At 42.3% G+C, this 25,836-nt stretch overlaps 1 protein-coding gene across 4 annotated transcripts in view; it reads left to right on the forward strand.

Annotated features, from left to right (window-relative positions):
- MAP1B (microtubule associated protein 1B) overlaps positions 1-25,836 on the forward strand; it is a 103,843-nt gene that overhangs the window by 43,122 nt on the left and 34,885 nt on the right. The window contains exon 1 of one of the 4 annotated variants that reach the window (XM_079144829.1): positions 13,841-13,869. The exons of the other annotated variants lie outside the window; for them this stretch is intronic. The gene's annotated coding sequence lies outside the window, so the exon portion shown is untranslated. Of the gene's footprint in view, positions 1-13,840; positions 13,870-25,836 lie in introns of those variants that run through there. 4 annotated transcript variants of the gene reach the window in all.

Here is a 25,836-nt window from a genome sequence, read left to right on the forward strand (position 1 = left end):
ATTTAGAGACCACTGGGCTTTGAATAACAAATGAGAATGGAAATGACAGCTTGGGATCTTTGGGCTGTGAGCTGCTCAGACTCCCTTCCAAAGCCCTGTGCTGTTGATTTTACCATGTCCATTTAAAGTAAAAAAAAAAAAAAAAAAAAAAAACTCCTTGGATTGACAAGATGACCTTCAAAACCTAATTTCTCAATTAAAAAAATAAATAATTTTTTTTTTAAAAAGCTTAAAAAGAAGAAACACCTTTTCTGACTAAAATCCACAGGTTGGCCCTTGTAGTTGATTAACATTACCTGTGAATCTCTCATATATTGAACAAAAGCCAAAACAAAACAAAATAATTTTAGAATTATAGAATTACTATTACTTCTGTTATTTTGCTCATAATTTCACGGGGAGATTAATTACTTTATCACTTTCTTCTATTCCCAGCACACTGTCATGTTTCTGTCACATGAAGATGCAGTCGACAGGATCAGATTTCTAGAAATACTATGCAAACTGTGTTCAAGACCAGAGGATTTAGGGTAGGAATTGGATGGACCCACCAGTGCCCATGTGTAATGCCACCCAGGCTGAGGGACTTCTCTCCAAGTGTAAGGCTGACATATTTTTGGACCAGTTGAGTGTCTTTGGTCCCTTTCCAGTGTGCTGTTAACAACTTCATCTATTTGTAAACAGACACAGAGGTAATGTCTACACAACACAAAGGAAGGTTTGACAACTTTTAGTTAATTTGGTCAATACAGATGGCCACAGGCAGGCGAGAGTCAGAGAGATATGTTGGAGGACTGAGGTTTATCCTTCACCCGTGCCCAGCACGCTCCCCCGCTGAGCTGGTGAACTTCCCCAACCAGGGCTTTCCTGGGTAAACAAACACGGCCCCCGACCAGATGGTGAGGTGTGGTAGATCAAGGTCTCCAGGCCTGGCAATCGTGCCATTCTGAGACCAGGTTTAGAAGCTGCCTCTCACTCCCTGGGGCCTCTTTCTCTGGATCCACTACTTCTGGGGATTCCAGTCAAGACTGAGCTTTCTCACTTATTCCTTTTATGAGTTCTTCACACTGTGAACGGCATCCTGACGATTCCTGCTAATTGCTGTTTCTTGAGAGTGTCTTCTCAACTAGGGATCCTTCATCTGGGGAGCATTTGCCCTGAGAAATCCAGATTGTGTTAGCAAGGGTTCCCCTGGAAGACAGAACCAACAGGAATGGTCATATATACGCCAGTGGTTTGTGAGGGGGTTTAATAGGTGGATTGTCTCACACCATCATGGAGGCCGGCAAGTCCAGTCAAAGGCTGTCCACAAAGTGGAGGCCCTGGACTGCTGGTGGTGTGGCTCAGTCCAAGTCCAAAGGCTTAGAACCAGGGAAACCAGTTTTGTGACTCTCAGTTCTGAGACCCTGAGGCGCCACCCATACAGGTCCTAGAGTTCAAAAATTAGAGAGCCTAGAGTTCTGATGTCCGTTGGGCAGGAGGAGGACAGTGTCCCAGCTCCAAGAGAGGAAGAACAAATTTGCCTTTGCTTTGTCTTTTTGTCCTAAGCCCCCCGCCCCCAACTAATTGAATGGTACCCACTCTCACTGGGAGCCAATCTTCCCCACTTAGTTCACCGGCTCACACACCAGTCTCCTCAGGAAACACCCTCACAGACACATCCAGATGGCTAGGTGGTCCTTAATCCAGTCAAATTGACACTTAAAATTAACCATCATACACAAGCACTGCAAATTTTTGAAGGTCATCAGGGTGCTCAAAGCCTAGATTATCTTAGACTCCAGGTTGACCAGGGATTAGATATTTTTATGAGCAGAGTATTACCTGCTGAAGGAAGGCTGAACATTCTAGTGAATTGAAGGTGCATCCTTTCAATGTCCTTACGTAGTGTGTCCCTTCACAGGCTTAGCATTCAAATAGTCGCATACATTATTTTCTAAATATATTATATACAAAATCTGGCCTCACAGACTAAGTTGTTAATATCTTCAAAAATTGTAGTCCCATGTTTTTCCAATTTGCTCCTCCTAGGAGCCAAGAACTGGCTGGTGAAAGGGCTTAAGTTCTGGGCTGAAGAGCTTGGATTTATTCCTGGGGGAACTGGGGAGCCTTTGGTGGCTCTTGAGCTGTGGTTGAGAATGAGATTTGGTGAGAGTGTGTTGGCATAAAAACAGAGGCTGTGGCTTTGTGTGTTCCTGTCCTTGAAAGTTTCTGGTGGTTATACTAACAACAAAAATATGTGATGGATTAAATGAAAATCTCTCAGTAAACTGGCAATGTAAGTCACTTCATTTGTTGGTAGTTCCCCCTGCTTTTGAATAGTCTTTTGGTAGAAAATGTGATGGAAAGAGGTCAAGAGGCAGGTGAAAGGTTTTCATTTTGAACACGCATCAGGCACTTGGGCTTGCCCTCCAGCCCTGCGTCCCCTGCTTTTCCCTCCCCTGCTTCTCCAACCCTGGTGTATCTTCCTGCATCTGCCATCCCACTGGCCACCCCTTGGGGGAGCCCCAGCCTGGCAGGGGCAGCCCTGGATTTCCATACCAACTACTCCCTACTCTCAAGCATCACATCCTGATGTACCAAATATTCAGTTTAGGATGAAAACAGAATTTTATATGACTAAATGAAGCATTTGCTTCCAGAAGGCAATAGATGAAGGCAGGACATTTCAAAATCATTTTCTCTTAAAGCAAGGTGACCCAGAAATGAAATTGCATGGCCACGTAATAAGAGCTATTGTGTATAACTGAGCAATGAAAGCATGAACTATGATAGAGATACTAGGGGACAGTAGAAGGATGAACTATCAACATCTGATCCTTGAAATGACTGTTAAATTTCAGGGATGTTAGTGATAACTCACATTCATACAGAGCTTTCCAATGCAGTTCACATATGTCACCTCATTTAAATCTCCAGAGCAATGCTGTAGGTAAAAATCGTTATTCCCATTTGCCTACCAGGAGTCCAGGATCTGGTAAGATTTAGGAACTCCAACATGTTTCTTCTGGTTTTGGCATACATTGCCTTGCATTTCTGTATACAATGTGGGTGCAGCATTTTCTCTGACATACATGGGAACACAGAGCAATACCACAGCACCCCAGAGTTACCAGAAAGGGACTCTTAAAAGCAGTCAGTCCAAACTCCCACCCCATATGCTGTACCCATTTTACAGATAAGAATGCTGAGACCCAGGGAGACCTTGTGAGTCATAAATCAAAACTGAGAGGAAGCAGATCATGGACCAGACTTTAGGCTTTCCCTACCCAGTCATTGTAGATTTATTTGTTGAGGGCAATGGATTATGAGTCAGCCTCCACATCAGCCCAATTGGCTAGTGACTTAGTGTCCAGCAGTTAGTCAGTACTTAATAACTGTGTGTTAAACAGGTGGATGAATGATTGACTGAATTTACTTGTAACTATATGCAAATCAGCACATTTCCTTTATCTCTGTCTTAAAACTACTTTTCCTACCCAAAGGTGTTGTTTTTCACTTCATTTCCACAGAGAAGGTAACGTTTGTAAAAATTGCAAGACAGTCAACTTAGAGGCCCGTATGTGCATGGAGTGCCAGCAGTGGTATTACTGAGTTGCTTTTTTGTTGTACAGTGTGTTAATCAAAGGCCTTTGTCATTGCTGTTTTAAACATAAATCCTAATTTATTATTTAGTCCTGTTGCTTTTATTAACTTATTTGAGATGCAAATAGCAGCAAAACACAGGTCAACAGCTGCAGCTGTGGGTGCACTCAGTGGAGCCTAGGACAAGATGGGAGGGGGGTTGCCAGGGACAGCCAGCCAAGGGCTTCCACATGATAACAGGGGACAGGGGCAAGTGGGCAGAACATAAAAGGAATTATTGATCTAAGACCCTGAAAGTGGAGAAAAATGACTAGCCCATACTTGCCTGATAAGATTTCTGGCCATCCCCTAATAGATCCTTGCTATGAAAGCCAAGTCCCAAACCTTCCAGTAATTGCTTCCGGACTATGGGAAATGACGGTGGTAAAGGAAATACCATATACAAAGCACTTTTAATGATGCTTTGGGCATTGAAAGCAGTTACTGACTGCTAGCTTTTATTACTCTTTCTCCTCTGAATTTTATGATGGTCCTTGTAATCAGATGAACTAGTAAGGGGTACTGGGAGACTAAAAGATGTAAAACTAAATGAGGCTTAAATCTTGTCCTGGATTCACACAACTATTTAGATGGTTAAAACAGCTGGGGAAAAGAAAGCAAAGGGACTGGATCCCTTTAAAGATAGCAGCAAGTAATACACAGGGAGCTTCAAATTGGCTGGATGAGGGAGTTTTGGGGTGACATTTGAGTTACATGATTTTCAGACGAATAACTCAGAGAGGACGACCAGTGTGTCCATGGGCCAAGTGGTGATGGCTTGGACTTGTGATTTCCTCATGAGACCCAAAACTCGTCTTCAGTGGAAATGAATAAGGAAGGCTACAGGTAAGACTGAGGTGATAAAAAACGTGCCCGTTTGTTCTAGGGCTGCCTGGTGAAGCAGTTTTGGAGTATAAGTGTTGGAAAATATTTGAATGGACATGCTAGAGACAACCATACACCTCTGGGAGTGGGAGAGGGAATATGGGTCCAAAGAGGTTTCTATGTACTTATATATAATTTGGTTTCGAAAGGGTTTATTGAAGCAGCAAGTTAAGGTCTGGGCAATATGACCAGTTCCAGTTACCATAGTGATTGCAGCCACAGTCCTTTGTTGAGCATCCATGTGCTGGACTTGGAGACTCACTTGATTCTCACCAAAGCCCTGTGAAGTATGGTGATGTTATTCCCACTGAGGGAGCTGTGGGCTGGAAAGATTAAATGCAAGGTCATAGCCAGCAAGTTGCAACTCTGGGATTTGAACCCAGTCTTGCCTTCTCCAAAGCCTCTTTCATACTGGGTGTGGTGGTGCACATCTGTGATTCCAGCAGCTCAGGAGGTGGAGGCAGAAGGATCATAACTTCAAAGGCAGCCCCAGTAATTTGGTGAGACTTTGCCTCAAAATAAGAAAGGTTGGGGATGTGGCTCAGTGGTAGAGTACCCCTGGGTTTAATCCCTGTTACAAAAACAAAATAAAACAAAACAAAAACATCCTTTCACTACTGGAAAACAAGTGAGTTCTTAATGGAAGATTATAGAGAGGTGATCTTTCTTTGAAGAAGGTTTAGGAATTAGTAAAAACATTATTACTCAGTTATGCCTACATCTGGGTTTATACCTTAGGAGTTTTTTGTAGATTCTTTGAAATCTTTTTGGATAAAATTTCCAGTGTCTGGAAGCTTCTGAGAAGGCAGAGTGGGCTTGTTAGTGCAATGAAGAGTATCACTTGGGGCTTCCTTCTGGACACTGGCACGTAATTAACTCTGGGCCATCTTTTCGCTTGGCTGTGTATATACAATGATCTGTGTAAGTTGACCATCTGGTGTTGTATTGTTGATAAACACCATTATACCAGTGATTTAACTTATACCCTAGAGAAAGAAGTGCCTTCTATTCTCTTTATGGTCCTGAAAAGTTAGCATTGATGGATCTTACAGAAAGCCTTCAAGGCATCGAATGATAGAAATAAAGGAACATACGTGAAGATTCAACAGGGATTTCAGGAGTCCCTAAGAACTAGAGTTTCATATTAAATTTACATTAGAGTCTGAGTCATATTTTAAGGGGAACAGTTTTCCATGATTGAGCACATGAGAGATTCAGGTCTTAGTCATTGTCATTTTAACCTGAAATGGGAATGTGTGGACTGGGGGTGTCATATGCAGCCTCTATCCACAGGAAATAGTGTTTTTCACCTGGTAGAAGATGGGGCTCCATCATAGTTACGCCCGACTAGCTCCTTGTCTTTCTCCAGGGTCCTCTGCAGCCAGAGTGCTAATGACTGTTTTCGTTTTTACAGAGGAAACTAAAAATGTGTTTTTGAACTGAGCAAGGAATGAAGTTTCAGCTATTAATCTTCTTCCCCCATTTGTATTTCCATTTTCACTTCAAGCACAAATGAGAATCGGGAAGCAGGAGGGAAGATGTTATTGTGGATTAGGGACAGAGAACAAAGGGTGGTTTTCTGTGCTATGTTGGAAGCTAAAGAAATCCTCCCCAAACCAAAAATCTTCCTCCAGCTATTTCCCAGCTATTTGAAAGGACTCCTAAAAGTGAATAACATCTTTAATCAAGAGCAATAATAGTATTAAGTCTTTTACTACAAGTTATATTTTTCTGTGAGCCTATACTTATTTTGCCAGCTAGAAATAGCTGAAGTTATTTAAACAACCATGACTATTGTCTCGGAAATGAGAGTAGGCTGGGAATAGCCTTGCTGATTACACTGTTGAGAAATAGGCCGTATTTTCTGCATTCCCTTTAGATAGGAAGGTCTCATAAATGTTCTGGTGATTTTTCCATCATGCCTTCTTTTGATATCAATTTAGTAGCTTCAAGATGTAATCATTTTATTCTGTACCATTTGAGTTTGATGTCTAGTAACAGGGCTGGTTCTGTCCCTTGAGAAGTGTATGTAGATAACACTAAAAGACTTGAGGAAATCCCTTAATCCTCACAAAGTTGAGAGTAGGGCAAACAGTAGGATTCCCACCCCTTCACTAGGGGTCAGAAACCCTTAGAGTGATTTGAAAAAGACTCTCATGGAACTTTTTTATCTGAAGATCTTCTAGAAGGAAGACTAGCCATGGGCAGAAGGGACTGCTTTTTGCTCCTGGGCCTCAAAGTGTTACCTGGATGGATGGTTGGAAATAGTTTTAGGCTCAGAGAAGTTGGGGGATTTTCACAGGTCAGAAAGACCCCAGTACCATGTGGTTGCTCAATTCTAGGCCACACCTATCTACATGACACAACTGCTGAGTATGCCCCGGGATCTAAGCAACACAATTGTCCTGGGGAGACCCTGTCACTTCTCCCTAAGGTTCTGGGACATACACCTTCAAAAACCCCAAGCCAGGGGACTGAGAAGAGTGCAGTCCTGAGTTACTCACTAAGTTTGACCCAGTGGTGCTAGAGACCAAGAAGAGACCATGTTAGATGTGCCTGGGTTGGAATCCAGCTGTGGACCCACCGCCATATGACTTTGGATCCATCACGTCATTTCTCCGCACCCCAGTTTCTCCATGAATACAATGAAGTTCATCATACAGCTCTTGTTGAAAATCAGAGTTAATGATGTCATACACAAAGAACACACAATAAACTGTTCATAAATGGCAGCTGTTATGGCTCTTATGAATGCTTACTGGGTCTAGAACCAGAGTTGCCATGAAGGAATGAACATCTAAAAACACTTCTCTCTCTCTGAGATTATTTTGTACTAAAAAGATGTCTTACCCCCTCCAGCCAGGATTCCTGCAGACACATGGACAGAAAAAGTCCCAGTTAGTGAAGAATCGTGGTGATGTTCACAACTTCCTCTGCCCTTCTTTTCTATCCTAAGGGATTTTTACACGCTTAGGCTCTGTGGATGTGTTGCTGAAAGATAGGTATTGGGAAAAAAACAGAACTGACAGCCAATTCAAGGGCTTTATGATGAACTGGTACTAAGTTGTCATTGCCAGAATGTGAAAAAAGGCCTTTGTGACTGAGACTGCACCGTGGTACATCACGGGATGCCAGGTACCACTGCAGTGATGCCCGAGAACTAGCATTGTGTGATCAAGGATAAGGCATGCCCCTTAGAAAAGCTGGTGTGATTGACAAGATGAGGATCTGAGCAGAGCAGAAAGGGAAGAAACAAAATTGTGGCACAAGTCTTTTTTCCCTGTAACAGTCTTTGTTAATAAGACAATGTACTGACCTTTTCATCCCTCTGGGCTATTTTCAAGAACTTGAAAAATCTTTGGTACAAGGGCCATGAAAGGATTGCAAAGGCATCTTCTTTTTCTCCCTTTTGCTCAAACTCCTTCAAGGAGAGAAGAAAATAAAATGGTTTTAAGAAAAAGAAAGACAGCTGGGTATGGTGGCACATGCCTGTAATCCCAGCAGCTCAGGAGAATGAACCAGGAGGATCACAAGTTTAAAGCCAGCCTCAGCAACTTAGTGAGGCCCTAAGTAACTTAGCAAGACCGTGTCTCAAAATTAAAAATAAAAAGGGCTGGAAATGTGGCTCAGTGTTTAAGAATCTCTGGTTCAATCCCTGGTACCATAAAATAAAGAAAAAGAAAAACATGCTAAACAAGTTAACCCAAAGCCAAAAGGAAACAGCTTCTTACAAACAGCTTCCTATCTATTTCCTATAGTTACGTGTATCACTTTATGTTCATGCTTATGAAATATTTCTAAAGAAATAGAAGGATGTTCACATAAGTTTTTCTTCCTTGCTTAGATTCTCTCACCTCAGCAGATCCCAGGATGTTTGCCGTTGATGTGCACTGTGAGGGGACCCAGCACCGTGGGGACTTAGTAAATATAAAGCCAGCATTATTAAAAAGTGTTTCCCTTCCATCTCGAGCCCTTTAAGTTTTAATAATGCACATGAATTGAATATTCATTACCTCACAGTGACGGTTGCTTAGGAGTGACCTCCACCTGGCTTGAAACCTTCCTACACAGTGTGTGAGGGTCTTCATTTCATCCATCATTTAGCATCTGCTACAAGGAATCTCTGAAGACTGTGGAAGCAAAACAGAGAGCAAAAAAAGGACTTGCTTTTCCATATTGAGAATTCCCTGCTGCCACTTAAAGTAGTTTTGTAAATAAGGCAGTTGTATTTTCTAGTCTATTCCTTTTTCAAAAGAAGAAGGCTGTGCAACCCACTCTAGCCCAACAGTTTTAGCCACATGGATGAGATGAGATTCCATGTCTTTGCCATCATTGACACAGATCTGTAATCCAAGAGTTGTGCTTCTCTTGAAGTCCATCCGTGGCTTCCAATTAGGAATCTGAGCTGTTTCTAGGTAAGACTCAAAGAGCCTTTTATGCCCGTTGGGATAATACCACTTGATGGAGAGCTTCCATTTGCCATGTGATAGAGGGCAGGTGTGGGAGGAAGTGTCCCCATCACAGAGCTCTCAGGTCCCCTCTCTCTGCCATTTTTTTGTTGTATGACTTTGGACAAGTTGCTTAGCCTTCTGATCCCTAATATCTTTATAAATGAGAAGTTAGTAATAAATTCATCCAAATTCATATTTCCATAGCCCCTCATTACAGGCTGCAGGATAGCTAATTGGACCACATCTCTCCATCCCAGAAGACGTGTCTCCCAGAGTGTGTCGCTTCTGTGTAGTTATTTGTATGTATAGTTACTATGGTCACTGGTAACTCACCCTTAATTTGATTAGGGAAATATTTGAAACTCAAAATTGAGAGAGGCCCAGGAGAAGCTTTTAGGGAGGTCAGCCATCTACTCTGCAAGAGTGCTCTCTAGAATAGAGGCTCCCAACTTGCTTAGTGACCATAGTCATCACGCTGGGCTTCGTACCTCCGGCTTCTGCTCTGCCCTGAGAGGTTCTCAATCAGCAGTTTGAGATCAGGCCCAGTACTGTGTGGTATTGTAACAAGCACCCTTGTGCTTCCAGTAGTAGCCAGGACCAGGACCGCCATTCTGAAGCTGCTGGTGGACCCACCAGCAGCTCCTGGTTTTATATCTGTCTTCCACAGGGGGTCTTTGCTTGCTTATCAGAAGTCCGGTCCCATTCATTATGGCAGTGTGCCTGGACTATAAGACACATTGTCAACGGACTTAAATATCCACATTTGAAGTAAAATATAGTAATTTATTGATGACTAGTTACCTATCTTTAATAACTTGTCCTCAGGTATTTGTGAATAGGCAGAATCATAGCCCATGAGGGATGGGCTATTTTAAAAAGCCAAATATAACTTGTAGTCTAATTCAATCTCTGTACCTATCTGCCTCATTGATAAAGCCTCTTTTCAACTATTCCACGTCCATTTATTTAATTACTGTTATTGTACTCTTTTTGAAACATCAAACTGCATTTTCAAGAAGGCTTTCCCTCACAGTTATCCCCACTGATGAATAATAAATAAATGCCAAGCATTTCTCTGTAAGAATGGACAGATGCCATCTTGACCCCCAATTTCCAACATCAGAGCAGACCTCAGCCCCGACCACGCAGAGAAACACGGTGTGGTGTTTGTGAGTGTGGGAGTGGGCACCAAGTGCTCCAGGGCACAGGACTTCAGGGGAGACTCCAGAAGGGCCCATCTCTCTACAAAAACTAGAGGATAGTAGGAAGCAGGCAAGTAAATAGGAGATGAGTGTTCTAGACAGAGATTAGCATGTGCAAAGATCCAGAAAGACCACGTGGGACAGAGCAACTTCAGGAAGTATATGAAGTCTGAAGTCGGAAGTGTGGGCCAGATTGCGAGTAGCCTCCAGATGTGTTAAGGAGCTTAGATTTATCTTGAAGACACTGGGGGCAGCTGAAGTGCTTGTAAGGAGGAGAGTGGCAGGTCGATGTGGAGGACCATGATGGAGCCTGGTCGTTAACATACCTGGCACTTACCATACCTCTGACCCTCATTTACTACTGTTCTGATACTTGCACATTACGCTGTGAGGTGTCCTGCTATACAGCCAAGGAGTGTTTTAGTCAGCTTTTTGCTGCTGTGACCAAAAGACCTGATCAGAACAATTTTAGAGGAGGAAATGTTTATTTTGGAACTCACTGTTTCTGTAGATGGCTAGCTCCCTTGCTCTGGGCCAAGGTGAGGCAGAACATCGTGGCAGAAGGGTGTGGCAAAGGGAAATAGCTCAGGACATGGCACCAAGAAAGAGAGAGAGCACTGCTCATTGGGACAAAATATATACCCCATAGGCAGGGTCTCAGTGACCTACGTCCTCCAGCTATACCCTACCTGCTTACAGTTACCAGTTCATCCATTCAGGTAGATTCCTGCACTGATTAGGCTAAGGGTTTCATAACCTAGTCATTTCACCTCTAAATTTTTCTTGCATCATTTCACACACGCACTTTTGGGGGACATCACATATATAAACCATAACAAGGAGATAGAGTGATGGAGAAGTAGCTTGCCTTGAGATAATTTAGCCAGTAAATGGTGACGCGGGAGTTTGAACCCATGAAGTCTGGTTTCAGAACTCTTATATAAGTAAATTCATACATTAAAAAAAAAAAAAGCAATTTCTGGCTGTGGTTTGTAGAATGAATTGGACAGGTACATAACCTGGAGACAAGGAGCAGGTAGGAGGCTATCACGATTCAGGTAAGGGGAGATGATAATCTAGGCTAAGACAAGGGTGTCATTTCTGTGGTTTGGAATTCACTTTTTCACAGGTTAGAATCTTCTGGGTGTCTTGAGTTGAGAGCAGTGTTGTTTTGTTTTTGTTGGATGATACTAATGTTCTCTGAGTCTCTCATGGCTGATGATGGCCAGGATGGAAACCATTTGGCGGTGCTATCACCTCATCTCTTTGCTGGTGCCATCTTTCTTGCCTGAGTCCTAGAACCCATCCCTGACAAGACTGCAGCAAAGGGTTGTGGAGCCACATGCGGAGTAGCCAGGGAGCCAGCACAGTTGCCTGTAGTAATTAAATAGAGACTTCCATTCTGAGGTGGGTGAGACCTCATCTGTAGCTCTCTATGCCTCCTCAGGGCTCTGTTGTTCCACTGATCCAGGGTAGGTGCATGCTCTTAGACAGTGGTGCTGTCACTCATTGCTTCCCCGAGTGTTTTTGCTGGTAGGGATATTTCAGCCAAATGATTTGTTTATTTGTTAGGACTTTTGCCATTTGGGCAATATTCACTTATTAATATTTTCCTGGAAATCTTTCCTTCCTTCCTTTCTTCCTTTATCTCTTTGTTAGGAAAGGTTTTTTTTTGTTTGTTTGTTTGTTTTTTCCAACTGGGTTCATATTTTAGCAATTGGACATTATATCATAGACCATACACTACCTTACTGGTTTTTGAACACTGAGAACTTTGATAGGCTTACACCAAAATACAGGATCTACCAAAGCCTACTCTTTGAAATAAAATGTAATTTTGTTAGGTAATTGATAACAGAGAGCTTTGTAATCTTCCTTGGCCCCTTTGTCAAAAAATAGTCACCAATCTGTCTTCTCTGCCAATCACCAAATGACATTTTTCTTATTGGTTTTTGTTTTTCTGCCCCAACTATAAATTAAGTCCACTGTATCCCTTGGACCTGGCATATGGGAAGTCATTAATATATGTTTGTCGAATGAATGAATGAATGAAAGAATATTAAGTCATGCAAATTAGCTCAAGTCCATAGATCCAGCATATGAAATAAATTGGGGTTTAAAAAGTCATGCATTATGGCTAGAGCTGTAGCTCAGTGCTAGAGTACTTGCTTAGCACATGTGAAGCACTGGGTTCAATCCTCAGCACCACATAAAAACAAATAAATAAATAAAGATATCGTGTGTTCATCTACAACTAAAAAGAAAAATCATGCATCATGGTTAAAAATACTGATAGAATAGAGATATTGCTTATGGCATAAGATGCGGTGACTGTGTGTGGTCCAGTAGAAGAACAGTTCGGTTGCTGGGCAAGGCCAGGACAGGTCTGGAGCAAGTCACATGATTTCTGGGGCTCAATTTTCTCTTCCACTCAACAAAAGAATTGGATGTAATGATTATCAGTTCACTGAACCATTCATGGAACAGGATAATATTACTACCCTTGATGGAAAATCAATGCCAGGTAACCCATAAACATATGCATTATATATCAAAGTATGCATTGCTGTTAAATTTTTTAAAACTCAGCTAATGTATGGCTCCAGTCCAGTAGAAAATGCCCACATTGGGAGATGTGGTGATGGTGATTGCCAAAGTCCTATGACAGTGGTGATTGCAAAGTCTAATTGTAGGACTAGGAGATAGTCTAGGAGAGAGAAATCATGTAATAGCAAACATGTCAACAGCTCTGCTATCCCGGCACCTTCTACTCTCCCAACCACTGTCAGAGGCAGGCATTGTTGTTACCACTATTTCATAGACAGGGCTCAGACTCATTTGCCCCAAGTCACAAAGCTAGCAAGAAGACCCAGGTCTTCTGGCTGCAGTCCCAGCCTCTGAAATTCTAGAAGGTAATATCTTAGCTATGGCTTGGCAAACGCAGGAAAAACTGCATCATTTACGAGGTATATACCAGCACATTAAGCCTCAGAGAGCTTTCTCAACATTTTCTTCCAGAGCAATAGTTTTTGTGGCTTATACCGAGCTTCCCCAAGGATCACTGAGTGTTTCATGATCTACACCAGTTCAGGGAGATAACTGCAGCATGCAGATCCTTTTTCAACATCTGGGAGCAGAGAACTGGCCACAGGGATCATGGTGGAGAGGGGTGTTCCAGGTTGCTGCTATGTGAAGACAATCTGTAAAGTGCTGAAAGAATATTCCGTGTACTGTAATTCTCCCATTCCCTGGTGGACAGAAGGCCTCCTGGTATCCAGAGCTGTGTTCACTCCCTAGAAAGTTCAAAGCACTTGCCTCTGGGCACTACAAAGGTGTCTCCCTGTTTTCCCTCTCCAGCACTCTTATTGTCTGCAGCCAGCAAAGCTTTGTGATAACGGGGATCCTCCCCTAGAAAGGCCAGAGTGACACAACTTGTCTTTATGACTACTCTCTGACATGTCTAAAGGGAAATGCAAGCCCCAGGCAGCAGCAGCTGGCCAGGTTCCAGAGTCAAAACTGAATTAAAAACTCATTAAGTACTTGAGCAAGTAAAGCTGAGTGGGCCCTGCAGTGGCTGGGAAAACTGAAAGCAGAGGAAGAGAAGGGGCGGGCATCTCCAGTTGGCAAATGGCAGGCTGGGAGCAGGGCGGGGTAGTCCAGAAAAGAAGACAAAACAGGGCTGACTGGTCTGGCATGCAGACGTGTTTGTGAGTATACGAATTTGGTGCAGCCGCATAATATATGCTAATTGCTATGTTTCCTTTTCCTTTCTTCTTTATTTATTTATGTATTTACTTATTTATTTTTGGTGGTGGTTATTGTCCCCAGGAAATGCTCAGTTGAAAGTTCTAAAACCAAACAGGCAATGCAGAAATGCCAAAATGTAGACATTACAAAAAAGAGAGAAGGAACAAAGGGAAACAGGAGATCCAGATTTAGATTTACAAAATGGCTGAGCATTCTGCTATTTCAGCACCTCTCTGTTCCGTGGAAGTCTTATGGAAAATAAGTGAGCAGAAGGGGATGATTTTCCATGTGTGATGCTGCTTTTCACAGCATCTGTCCCATTGTTTGAGATTTGTTCATTGGATTTTTTAAAAAGTAGAGGCAAAAAAAGTCTACCCACCAAAAGATTACAGTTAGCAGGTTGAGATTCCAAAGTAGTTATCATAGCTTTTAGCAAATATTAATAAGAAAAGTGTGAGCTGCTTCTCTACTACATTTCTGCACAGGACCCTTCTCAGTTGCCTGCAGGACTCAGCTACACACTGGGGAGGGTAAACAGATGAACCATTTAAAATAATTATCTAGCCAGGCGTGGTGGTGCACACCTGTAATCCTAGCAGCTTGGGAGGCTGAGGCAGGAGGATCTTGAGTTCAAAGCCAATTTCAGCAACTTAACAAGATCCTAAGCAACTTAGTGAGACCCTGTCTCTAAACAAAATATAAAAAAGGGCTGGTGATGTGGCTCACTGGTTAAGCACCCCTGAGTTCAATCCTTGGTACCAAAAATAAATAAATAATTATCCATTCATAGGGAAGACTCAGGATATTTTTTGGTGTGTCAAACCATGTACCTCTAGGGTTCCCTTAGATATCTTTGGACACTGTCATTCTTTAAATCAAATAAAAACAAAGCAAGATATTAAATGAATGATTTGTTAATAAAGCTAAAATACATAGACATTTTACACTGAAAAAAAAAAGTGACTCAGAGAAGAGAAATACACTTTATCATTGGCATAAAAATCTTGAGTTGAAGTATTTCAAATCCTTGTTGATTTTGTATCTTCCCCCAATAGTCCATGAATTTTTCTTTCAATTTAAGAAGAATAATGTAATTTATCCTGTCAAATAATTTTATACATATGAAGTTGAAAAAAAATGACTTCAATTGAATGTGACAGAAAGACGATGCAGATGTTTCCCCAAACAATATAGATCACACATTAAAGCATCAGCTTATGTCCTTTAAGAATTGTAAGAGGGCTGGGGAGATAGCTCACCCAGTAGAGTGCTTGCCTTGTAAGCATAAGACCCTGGGTTCCATCCCCAGCACCCCCCCCCCAAAAAAAAAAAAAGAATTGTAAGGAAAAAAAAGTAGCATGAATGTAAGCTTTTTCTAAGATACTTAAAAATTCCTACGAAACTTTTCTGTGGCTAAACCTTTAGAACACAGAAGACACTAAATACATAACCAAGTGTCAATGTTGGGGAACTCTTGTTTTATATAATAAAAGCCTCTTCTGATTAATTTGTCCCAAGTCCTGGTCATCTGATAGCAGATCCTTAACCTCCTTTTCTCCTGCTAGGGATCAAACCCAGGGCTTCCTGCAAACTAGGTGTGCTGCTCCTCCACCAGGGAGCCACACCCTGATACCTTGAGAAGCTTTGAGAGAAAGAACAGCTGGGGCTGCTATTGTGCTCCCATTTCCATTAGGAACGTGCTTCCAGAGCCTGATCCTGAGTAGTGCTTCCAAAGAGGGACAGTATCATGCAGGTCCTGGAACCTGTTCATCCAAAACCACTCATTCCTTAACGGGCAGATCCCACCGGGTTTCATGGAGGCAGGATGAAGAATAATCCCTTTTTTTAGTAATGCAGTTTGCAGAATAACTATCTGAACTGTGGTAAGCCCACTGTTTTCTGACTCTCCACGTAGGATAGCCTTGGGGAGAAGACTCCCAAAACAGTATTAGGAAGAGTGCCAGGAACATTCTAGTGCACTAGGGTAGCCCCTGCATCATGACCATTGTGCTGCAGCCTCTGGCCTTTGCATACCAGTCTTATAGTTAGGAACAAAGCAGAGTGTACTCGATCCTTTTTAGGAAAGATTCCTGACCTCAAACTCAGCCCAGGACACAGGTTGCAATTTCCATGGTTTTGGGTCCTTTTGTCCTTTATGGAGCTGGAGTCAGGACAAGGTCAGGTTCTCTTCAGGCTGGACTGTGGAATCTCAGCAAACAGACCAGGCCATGTGTCTGCATTTGGCCCCTGTCTCCATCCCACTCCTGCAGCTTTGCCAAGTCCCCAAGCTAGGGAGGGCCTCAAGCTTGCTTGAAAACTGCCTTTCCAACCTTTGGTTTTGAATCTGCCTCTTCCAGACATCTGAGTTTACACTCAGAAGTAGCGCCCTCTACAGCCTCTGGGTGCTCAGTCTTACCATCTGGTTTCTTTGGAATGAATTTTCAGCTTCTCTAGAACAAACAGGAAGGTGGATAGGAGTTGGATGATCTTTCTGTCCTTTATACCTGGAGCTCTGGCAGAGGACATGTGAAGTCTGTTCTCCAGAGCCATTCTACCTGTCAGCATTTATACAGGGACAAAATGAACTCCCACTTTGTGCTATTTTATTTATGAAAGTATAAAAAACACTGCATTAGGAGAATTTTGATTAGCATAATATGGATAACTGCATATATTCCAAGCATATGAATACACAAAACTAACCAATAGCAGGTATGTGAGAAAGGAGTGTAGAAAGCAGTTTTATGCAAAGTCCCCAGTTTATTTTCCTCCCTATCTGAATCCATTCTGAAGTTCAATTTCATCTTTCTTAATAAAAGATAGAAGAAAATAGAACTTACTTGACTCCCTGTCTAAATGACTTTTGCCTCAAGGGTTTTGAGTTTGTTTCTCGTGAGTGTCACCTTGTTGATTAAGAATACCTTTGTCTGGCGTGGTGGTGCATGCCTGTAACACCAGCAAATCAGGAAGCTGAGGCAGGAGGATCACAGGTTTGAGGCCGTCCTTAGCAACTTAGTGAGGCCTTAAGCAACTTAGCAAGACCCTGTTTCAAAATAGAAAATAAAAGGGGCTGGGGTTGTGGCTCAGTGGTTGAAGGCCCCTGGGTTCAATCCCTGGAACCAAAGGGGGAAAAAAATACATCAATGCCTTGAAAATGCCCCTTGGCCAAGGTTTGATTGAATTGCATCCTAAACAAATCTCTTCTTGTTAAGCAGGCAGTCATTAACTATATGACCCAAACTTCCTCCTTTTGTTTCCTACATCGTTTTCCTAAATCTGCAGATGGATTCATTCAGCTGTAGTCTCCCAGAAAGGGGCAATGGCATGAAACTTTAACGTAAGTAAAAAAATAAGTAAGAATTGAACCTTCAGCAGAACTTGTGGTTTGAGGACATGCTGTGGCACCCCACTGACAGTGACCCTGTGAAGATCTTATAGTTTAATATAAAGTAAGAATGGAGCTGGGTATGATGGCAATGGTGCACACCTGTAATCCCAGCTACCTGGGAGGCTGAGGCAGGAGGATGGAAAGTTCAAGGAGAGCCTGAGGAACTTAGTAAGACTGTCTCAATAAAAAATAAAAAAATAAAAATTTAAAGGCTGGGGATGAAACTCAGTGGTAGAACACTTGTCTAGCATGCATCAAAACCTGGGTTCAATCCCCAGTACCACAGGGGAAAAAAATTATCTTCCTTATGATGCCTAATTGAAATTGCTTAAGGGATTTTAGGGAATGACTGAATAATGAGATGCAAAATGTAATGTGCTTGTGAGGAAACCAGACAAACACAAACAACTGCTGATACTTTTGGACATTTGGGAGCCTTAATCACATTTAAAGTGCTGGGCAGCATTTCCTTTTTAATTCTGTAAGTAGAACAGTGAGCTTTCTGCTGAGGATGACGAGAGTATATTTTTCACATCCTGCAGTTAGACCGCCTGATCAGCTCACTTCTTAAGGCTGCATTTCAGTCTCCATTACTATGGTAAATCCCGCACCGAAACAGAATGGATGGAGACTGGGGTTGTAGCTTAGTGGTAGAGCGCTTGGCTAGCACGTGTGAGGCACTGGGTTTGATCCTCAGCACCACATAAAAGTAAATAAATAATAAAGTGAAGGTATTGTGTCCATCTACAGCTAAAGAAATTATTTTTAAAAAAGGAACTGGATGCTTGTGTGGAACGTGGCTATCCACTCTTCGAGCTGTCCTGTTTTGCAAAACACTATCATCACCTGAACACCTGTGCACGGAAGGCTCTGATCTAGACTCTGAGATTTTCGTAGAAACTGCTAACTTCACAGGAAGCTCAAGTGAGATCTTGTACATGAAACGATGTGAAAGCATTTTGTTCACTAATGTCTTGTAATTTCTTTGAAAGCAATAACTCATATAAGTCTTTAGGCACTTCCTCTTATTGAGTTATGTGATAGAGAGTTAATTACTGTCAGAGTTTTGGAGAAAGAGAAAACTCTGCGAATTGAAGTGCACAGGGAGAGAGCCCCAGAAGAAATCAAATGTGAGCTGAACTCTTAAGGAAAGGATGAGATTGAAGTAGGTATGATGCCTTGTTTTATAGTGGAGTGAATGGTTTCATCAAACAACACCCTTTAATTAAAATAATCTTCAAACAAACTATCCTGCTGGGGGGGAAAAAAAGGTTTGCCATGATCAATTGGCATGAACTGATTAATATATCAAGCTTTTTAAATTACTGGTTTATTTCATGTAAGCTTTTATTAATATGGCTTACTGAAATGAAATACTATTAGGTAAAAGGAAAAAACTTAGTAACTGATTTGAAATCCAAAGGCCTACATCCTACCCATCAAAGTATGATGACTCCTCACAGGCCTGGGTCAGCAGCAAGTTGGATTCTTTATCTTCTTATCCCCTCCAAAAACAATGGTGTGAAGGGCAGCCAGAAGGTCAATCTGTTTACAATGTTCCTAAGAGAATACTTCATTAGTTCATGCAGTCCTCCTCTTTACCCTTTTAATAAATATTTCACTGCTGAAATGTAGGGTTGGATTAAGTTGATTTGAGCTAAAGGGTTTAGTTGGAGAAAGTTCTATTAAAATTTCCCTGCCTTTGTGCCCTCTGAGAGGAGCTGGAACTGCCCAATTTGCGGGGGCTCAATATCCTCAGTGGCAGCCTCTGAAGATGTGGTGGGAGCAATTTAACTTGTCAAGTCTTCGTGGCATTGTCTTCTTTAACATGAAGTAAATATGTAATAATAAAATAAATAAATATAGAACGTTGCAAATAATAATAATAATAATAATAATAACATTTAGTCAATTGGGCTAGAATATCCACCCACGTCTTTCTGTTCATGTCTTCACATCAAGACTTCAAAAATGCCACCCTTCTGCCGCTGCCCAGGATAACATACAGAGCATGTATGTTCTTCTCTGCTTAGAATAAGAAAAAAGAAGAGAGTAAGGAGGAAAACACATGAGCAAATATGGTGGTTTTTCTGAGTGTATTTGTGAGATCAGCACAGTAAAGATGGAGCCTACACATAGAGACCTTTAAAGACCTTGGGCTTTGGGTTTAAAGAAAAGGCATTTAAAAATGGAAGGAGGTCACCTGGGATTCGCTCAAACTCAGCAGAGGGAAGTTGAGAAGCAGGCTCCACGGAGGCTCATTGTGGTTCCCAGCTAGGGCACGCGAAGAGTAAGAGTTGAAAGGAATGGGGACTCTGCCTCTGGTGTGCTGAGAACCACACTTCAGGCCGGGAGAGGGAAGGCCCAAGGTCAGCAAGAACCAGGTGTCCTTTTCTGGGCAACCAAGCATCCAGCCATGACCAAACAACACGGGCATCGCACAGGTGGAAACATCCAGGTGCAGAGTCAGCCCCCACGGGCAAGTTAGCCACCTGCACCTCACCGTTTGAATGATGCATTGTATAAATAAACTCAGTTTAAACAACTACAAGAATCACAGGCCCCTTGGGTTGGGCTGAGGTTTTATGTGAAATATTTTGGAGAGATAACCAGATTTATTCATTCTGACCAGAGCTTAGGACCTGAGGATTTACCTGTGCGTTACTTGTTACAGATGATGGCAGCCGAGGCACCATGTCAGCCAGGACGAGGTCTCAGGCCTCTTGAGCCTCATCCTTCTAGATCAGGATGCTGACCCTAAGAAGTCCCTTCCTGGTAGATCACGAGCTGGTTGCTGTGTCCAGCCTGGTGCTCCCACCGCCAGGAGCTTTGTCCCCTCCAGACTTTACTAGGAAAAGAAAATCATCGCATACCACTTTCCCTGACATAGGGCTAAAGGCTGCCTAGGGATAGGTAATTGTCAGATTCTAGATTTAATATGTTATGTCAGCCACTTGTGGTTTTTAAATTTTTTCCTTTTTGATGGTCAAATACCAAAAAAAGAAGATTAATTCAGTTTTCGTTTTAAAGGTAACTGGCTTTGAGGGTGAATAATAGCACGATGATTTGGTTTTGATAAGAACAGATGAGGGCAAAAGGTCAACTCTTTGCCTGGGTTTGATCAACGGCAGGAGTTTGATGGCAAATTAAATGTCAGATAAACCTGTCAAATGAACCTAGGAATCAATACTTACTAGAAGAGTTGGTTGAGTCTTTAATGATCACATTTGCTCCCAAGGGAAATAATTCTCACAGTCCATTTGGACATTAGGGTAGTAATACATAAAACAACATGAGGATGATTTTAAATGAGGTCACTTTTTATATAATCAATCAATAGCGTATTCATCATCATATTGTCTTTTTTGCTCAAAGAAGGGAAACAGAATCACTGGGAGATTGCAGAAATGCAGAGTCCCAGGCTTCACCCCTGAATCAGAAAGTCTGAGGTGGGCATGAGAATCTGCATTTCTATGGAGCTTCTTAGATGACTGTGTGAAATATTTGATTCTGAAACCCACCAGGCTATAGTCTTGCTCCTCCACCAGACAGTGTCCAATGTATCTGACAGAAAATAAAGTCATGTCCAGAGTCTATGTAATGCATCACAGCTGTATATACAGAGGTCAAACCAAAAGTGTTTGGGATTGACTTTGAAAACCAGGAATAAGTTCTGATTGAATTATTTAATGTCTTCGAGATATTCTGCCTCAATTCTCCTCTATGCAGAGGTGATATATTAGTAAGTTTTTCATTGCTTTGACCAAAATACCTGACAAAATTATTGGAGGCACCAGAGTATTTCTGTTTTTGAGGAGCAAAAATATAGAGTACTGGCTATATATGTTAATATATATAAGTCCTCTGGTCTTTCAAAATAAAAATTAAGAGCAAAAGAAAAAAAACCTTTGAAGAGGAAAGTTTTTTTTGGCTCATGGTTTCAGAGGTTTGAGTTCATGGTCAGCCAGCTCCATACCTCTGAGCCTGAGTGAGGCAGAACATCGTGGCAGAAAGGCATGGTGGGAGAAATCTGCTCAGCTTGTGGCAACTCAGAGGCAGAGAGAAGGAGGGAGGTACCAGGGGAAAGACAAACCCTTCCAGGACACTTCCTCCAACTAGGTGCCACCTCCCTGTGTCCATTCAGCTTAATCCAAAAGTGGATTAATCCATTGAGGTGGTCAGAACCTTGGTGATTCAATCATTGCCTAAGAGCCTGACCTCTGAACCTCCCTGCACTGGGGGCCATGCTTTCAACACCTGAGCTTTTGGGTCCAAACCATAGCAGGTGATTTAGTTCAAGGGTCAGAATAGCACTATGCTTGTAGGTCACCTGGGGTGGGAGTGAAGGTGAGTAGAAGGCAGGGACCATTACATCGTCCATAATTTTTCTCCATCACTTTCAACCTGCCTTTGCCCATCCTTTGAATACAGACATTTCCGAGGACTGCAGCAGGAGGCTCTTACAGTGTTTACCAAGAGTGTCCACTAAAAGTATACTTACTGTGTCCCTTGCCTAAGCATCAGATCCACATTTCTGCCAGCTTACTGGACAGAGCCACCTGGCTATCCCACAGGGACCTCAAATGCAGCATGTCCTACACCAAACTACCCAGATCCCATCCTGGTCTCATGACTTACTATGCAGACCCTTAGGCTGTTGTGGCTGTATAACTCTACCTCGTTTTCCTGTCTGTGAAACAGGAGTGTCATCCTCCTAGGGTTATTGTCCAGATTAAATGAAATAAATAACAGACATAAAGAACTTAGTGCTTGACCTAGGGCAGGTATTCGATATATCATAGCCATTTTTATTATTCATTCCTTTATCAAATATTGATTGAACTACTTCTGTGTCTCAGACACTATTTCAGACTTAACGTTTTCCTGAATTAGAAACTGTCAAAACACTGAGTCTCCCCATCAAACTGTACTCCTTCAGGATAGGGACATATCCCTTTTATTTGTTAATCTCAGTGTTCAGTTTATGAAAGTGGCACTGATTTGCCTGAATTAAACTCCAGAAAACTTTGTCCCTTATAAGTAACTAACAAATTAACAGAAAGAAAATACAACATGCCTTATAAAGACTGGAGAAGACCATTAAGATTTTGAGAATATCATGAGAGCATGGTGGTGCACACTTATGATCCCAGCTACCTGGGAGACAGAGGCAGGAGGATCACATTCCAGGGTAACCTGGGCAAAACAGGAAGATACTGTCTGAAAATAAAAATTAAAAAGCGCTGGGGATGTAGCTCAATGATAGAGCGCTTGCCTAGCATGCACAAAGCCCTAGGTTCAATCCCCAGTAACACAGGGATTTTAGAAAACACAAGTTTTTAAAAAGATTTTGAAAACATTCTCTGAAACCTATTCACAAGAAAGTCAGGTCTAATTGTCAACCATGTGAAAGTGCTGTATTCAAGTTAAAAAGTAACTGATATTGATAATCTATTACTTGGCAAAGCACCTGGGATGTGGCAGGTGTCCCTCAAAATAAAATTTATTCCCAAATCTATATTCCAAATACTGGGATTATTCTATAATATTCCAAGGGAAATGCATCTCAGATAAATCTTTTTTAAAAAGCAAGGTTTAGAATCATTAAATTCCTGAAATATTCTGAGAAACAGTGAGAGGCAAAGAAAGAAGTAGGGATCAGGAGTCAGATCAGCTGGACTTTAACCTAGTTCAACAGCTCATTCTGTCTCTGATAAAGACAGCTAGCTCGTGGGACACAGTGGTGGAGCACACCTGTAATCTCAGTGGCTCAGGAGGCTGAGGCAGGAGGATCACAGGTTCAAAGCTGGCCTCAGCAAAAGTGAGGTGCTAAGCAATTCAGTGAGACCCTGTCTCTAAGATAAAATACAAAACAGGGCTAGGGATGTGGCACAGTGGTCGAGTGCCCGAGTTCAATCCCTCGTACTTCTCCCCCACAAAAAAGACAGCTAACTCTTCTTCAACAGCCTTCCCTGTTGGCTTTGATTCCCCATCTGTATAAGGAAAGAATTCTAATCATTGACCTTTGTAATGCCCAAATGAAGTAATGTGCAAATAAATAATTTTACAAACCATAAAATGCATCACAGATGAAAGGTTGCATTAGTATTTTGCCACCCACTTCCAAATAGAACTGTCTACAATATACATAGGAAATGCCTTTGGCAGTTGTACAAATACAAGTCTACCACCCATGACTGGACACTGCTGTGTCTGAAGCTTCCTCTTCTGTAAAATGAGAGGGAGAGTGAGAGGAGGACATTGTCCCCAGGGCTCCTTCAGGTCGTCCCATGCTGAGAGGTGAGGAGTCTCTGATTCTTTACACCATAAGAGCAATAGGTTCTCATGAGGCTCATGGGGAGGACGCTTCCTTCCTGGCTGCTGGACTCTGCGTCTTAAAGGCAGAAAAAGGGAATAATTTCTTGTGCATGAGGAGTGTGAGTATTTTCCTTTGTCTGAAGTGGTTTTCTTTAGAGAACAGAGCAGATCCATCTCATCTCAGCCCCAGGAAATCAGTTCAGAGACTTGGAAGGATCCATGTCTCTGGGCAGACACAGAGGGAGAGCACAGAGTAAGTGGTGAGGTACGAGATACAAGCTGGTCTGTCGGTTTTACAACCTGGCCTTGGTTCCCCTGGTGCACTCTGCACTAGGTTTCTTTTAATCTGTGGCATCTGTACATTGTTGAAGACATAACCTTCAGGCTGACTTGTTGACCTCAGTTCCTGCCCACAGTGGACATTGCTGGTTCCTCTTAGGTGTCCTCCAGGGAGGCCGACTTCCATCAACATCACCTAGGTTATTTATTTCTACTTCTTTCTTTCTACTCTCTTTTCACTTGATAGTCTATATTCTCATCCCTTTGCCTTGAGTCTTAAAAAAAAACAAAGGAAGAAGAAAAAAGCAAAAGGAAAACCTAGGGGAATGAGACGAGGTAGGAGAAAACCACTGAAGCAGAGAATTTAGAAAGTGGGTGAAGTGCAAAAAGAATCGGGGACACATTGTCCTCACAAGTTCTGCTCCTGGTGTGTGCAGTTAGTACATGAGAGGTTGCCAACTGCCAACCAAGCTCTCTCCACAAGTCCTAGCAACACCTGCCTACCTGGAACCGGAAGGCTGGGATGGCTTCCGCCTACTGTGAAAAATGTGGAACCAGGAAGAACCAAGGAAGTCCCAGGGCTCTGGTGATTTGTTTATTCAGGCAGACAAAGGCTGGGGAGACCAAGCGAGATGACAAAGCAGACCCAAGCGAAGGTGGGGTGGAAGTACTGGCAGACCCCCCCAGCCAATGGCAACAAAAAAGCAAATAGTTAACGGAACAAGGTCCAGGAAATATAGAGAAAATTAGGGATAGATTCAAATCAAATAATCACTAAAATTCTCTATAACACGAAAGATGTTAAAGGTGAGAGAAACAAGTTTTCTTGCTCCCAAGCAATGATCAACTTATTTATATTGAAAAAGATTATTTACAAAGTATCTTGAACTTGTTTACAGTGAGATTTGATTTTTTTAACTCTCTTTTTAATAAAGCAAATGTGCAAAATTTGAAGAGTGATGTGACATTCGGGAACACACATCAGAGATGAAACACATACAGAAACAAAAATTTCATTTTCAACAGAAAAGAAATGCCATTTCCAGGAGTATCAGGGGAGGTGGGAGAGAACTTGGCTGATTGTTCAGCAGAAACAAAGGAGGAATTGGCCTTAGGGGTTGCGTGGGAGGCCAGGGTACCCGTGAGGGAGTGGGTGGGGTGTTCTCCCAGCAGTAGAGCGACACTCCTGACCATAACTGACCCAGCCTGAAGGTTAACCTCTTACAAAGGGCAATCTTGGCATCATAACTTGAAAAGCATTACTTTGCACAGGAGTGGGTCAGTAAAAGAAGGAAAAAGGGATAGTGTCAGGGCCATGAGCAGCTGTGAGTGGAATGTGACATGAGTCCCAGCCTTGCTCTTTCACACTGAGCAAGTCATTAGACCTCAGGTCTGCAATCCATAAGGAGGGGAGAGTAATATTTGCACCCAACACTTCATGGGGATGTTATAAGTTATAAACAAAGCCCAATGTAAAGGAATAGTGCTTAGGAACCCTAAAGCACTGTTTATGTGTGAAGTTTTGTTGTTGTGTTCTTCAGATGGGCTCTCTGATGATCAAAGGGTTAGATGTTGTCACTAATTGCATCTGTGTATCAGGTTCATGTTTAGTTGTGTTTAGTCTGTAAACACAACAGGGTGGCACCTGGCACCTTGAAGGTGCTCCTCTGTGTACATGACCGTAAAACCAGTATGCTCGACAGGTGATACTTGTGCCGGCTTTTGCTCCAGGTCCCTGTGGCCTCTGAGATACCAGTCTAGAAACCGTTCTTCTCCAAGCTTCAGGCTAAGCTGAAGGGCAGAAAAATGGGAAAAGACTAACAAGTTGATTTGACATGTTGAGGGTCCTGAGCTATCAGACCCCCTCCAGGGTTAATGTTTCTTCCCCAGAGAGGGATTCTGTGTAACTTCCTGGAATCAGTTGGCTTCTTGTTTTTCTTGC

This window comes from Sciurus vulgaris (genome assembly GCF_902686455.1).
Source record: "Sciurus vulgaris genome assembly, chromosome: 6".
In the NCBI taxonomy this organism is placed as follows: domain Eukaryota; kingdom Metazoa; phylum Chordata; class Mammalia; order Rodentia; family Sciuridae; genus Sciurus; species Sciurus vulgaris.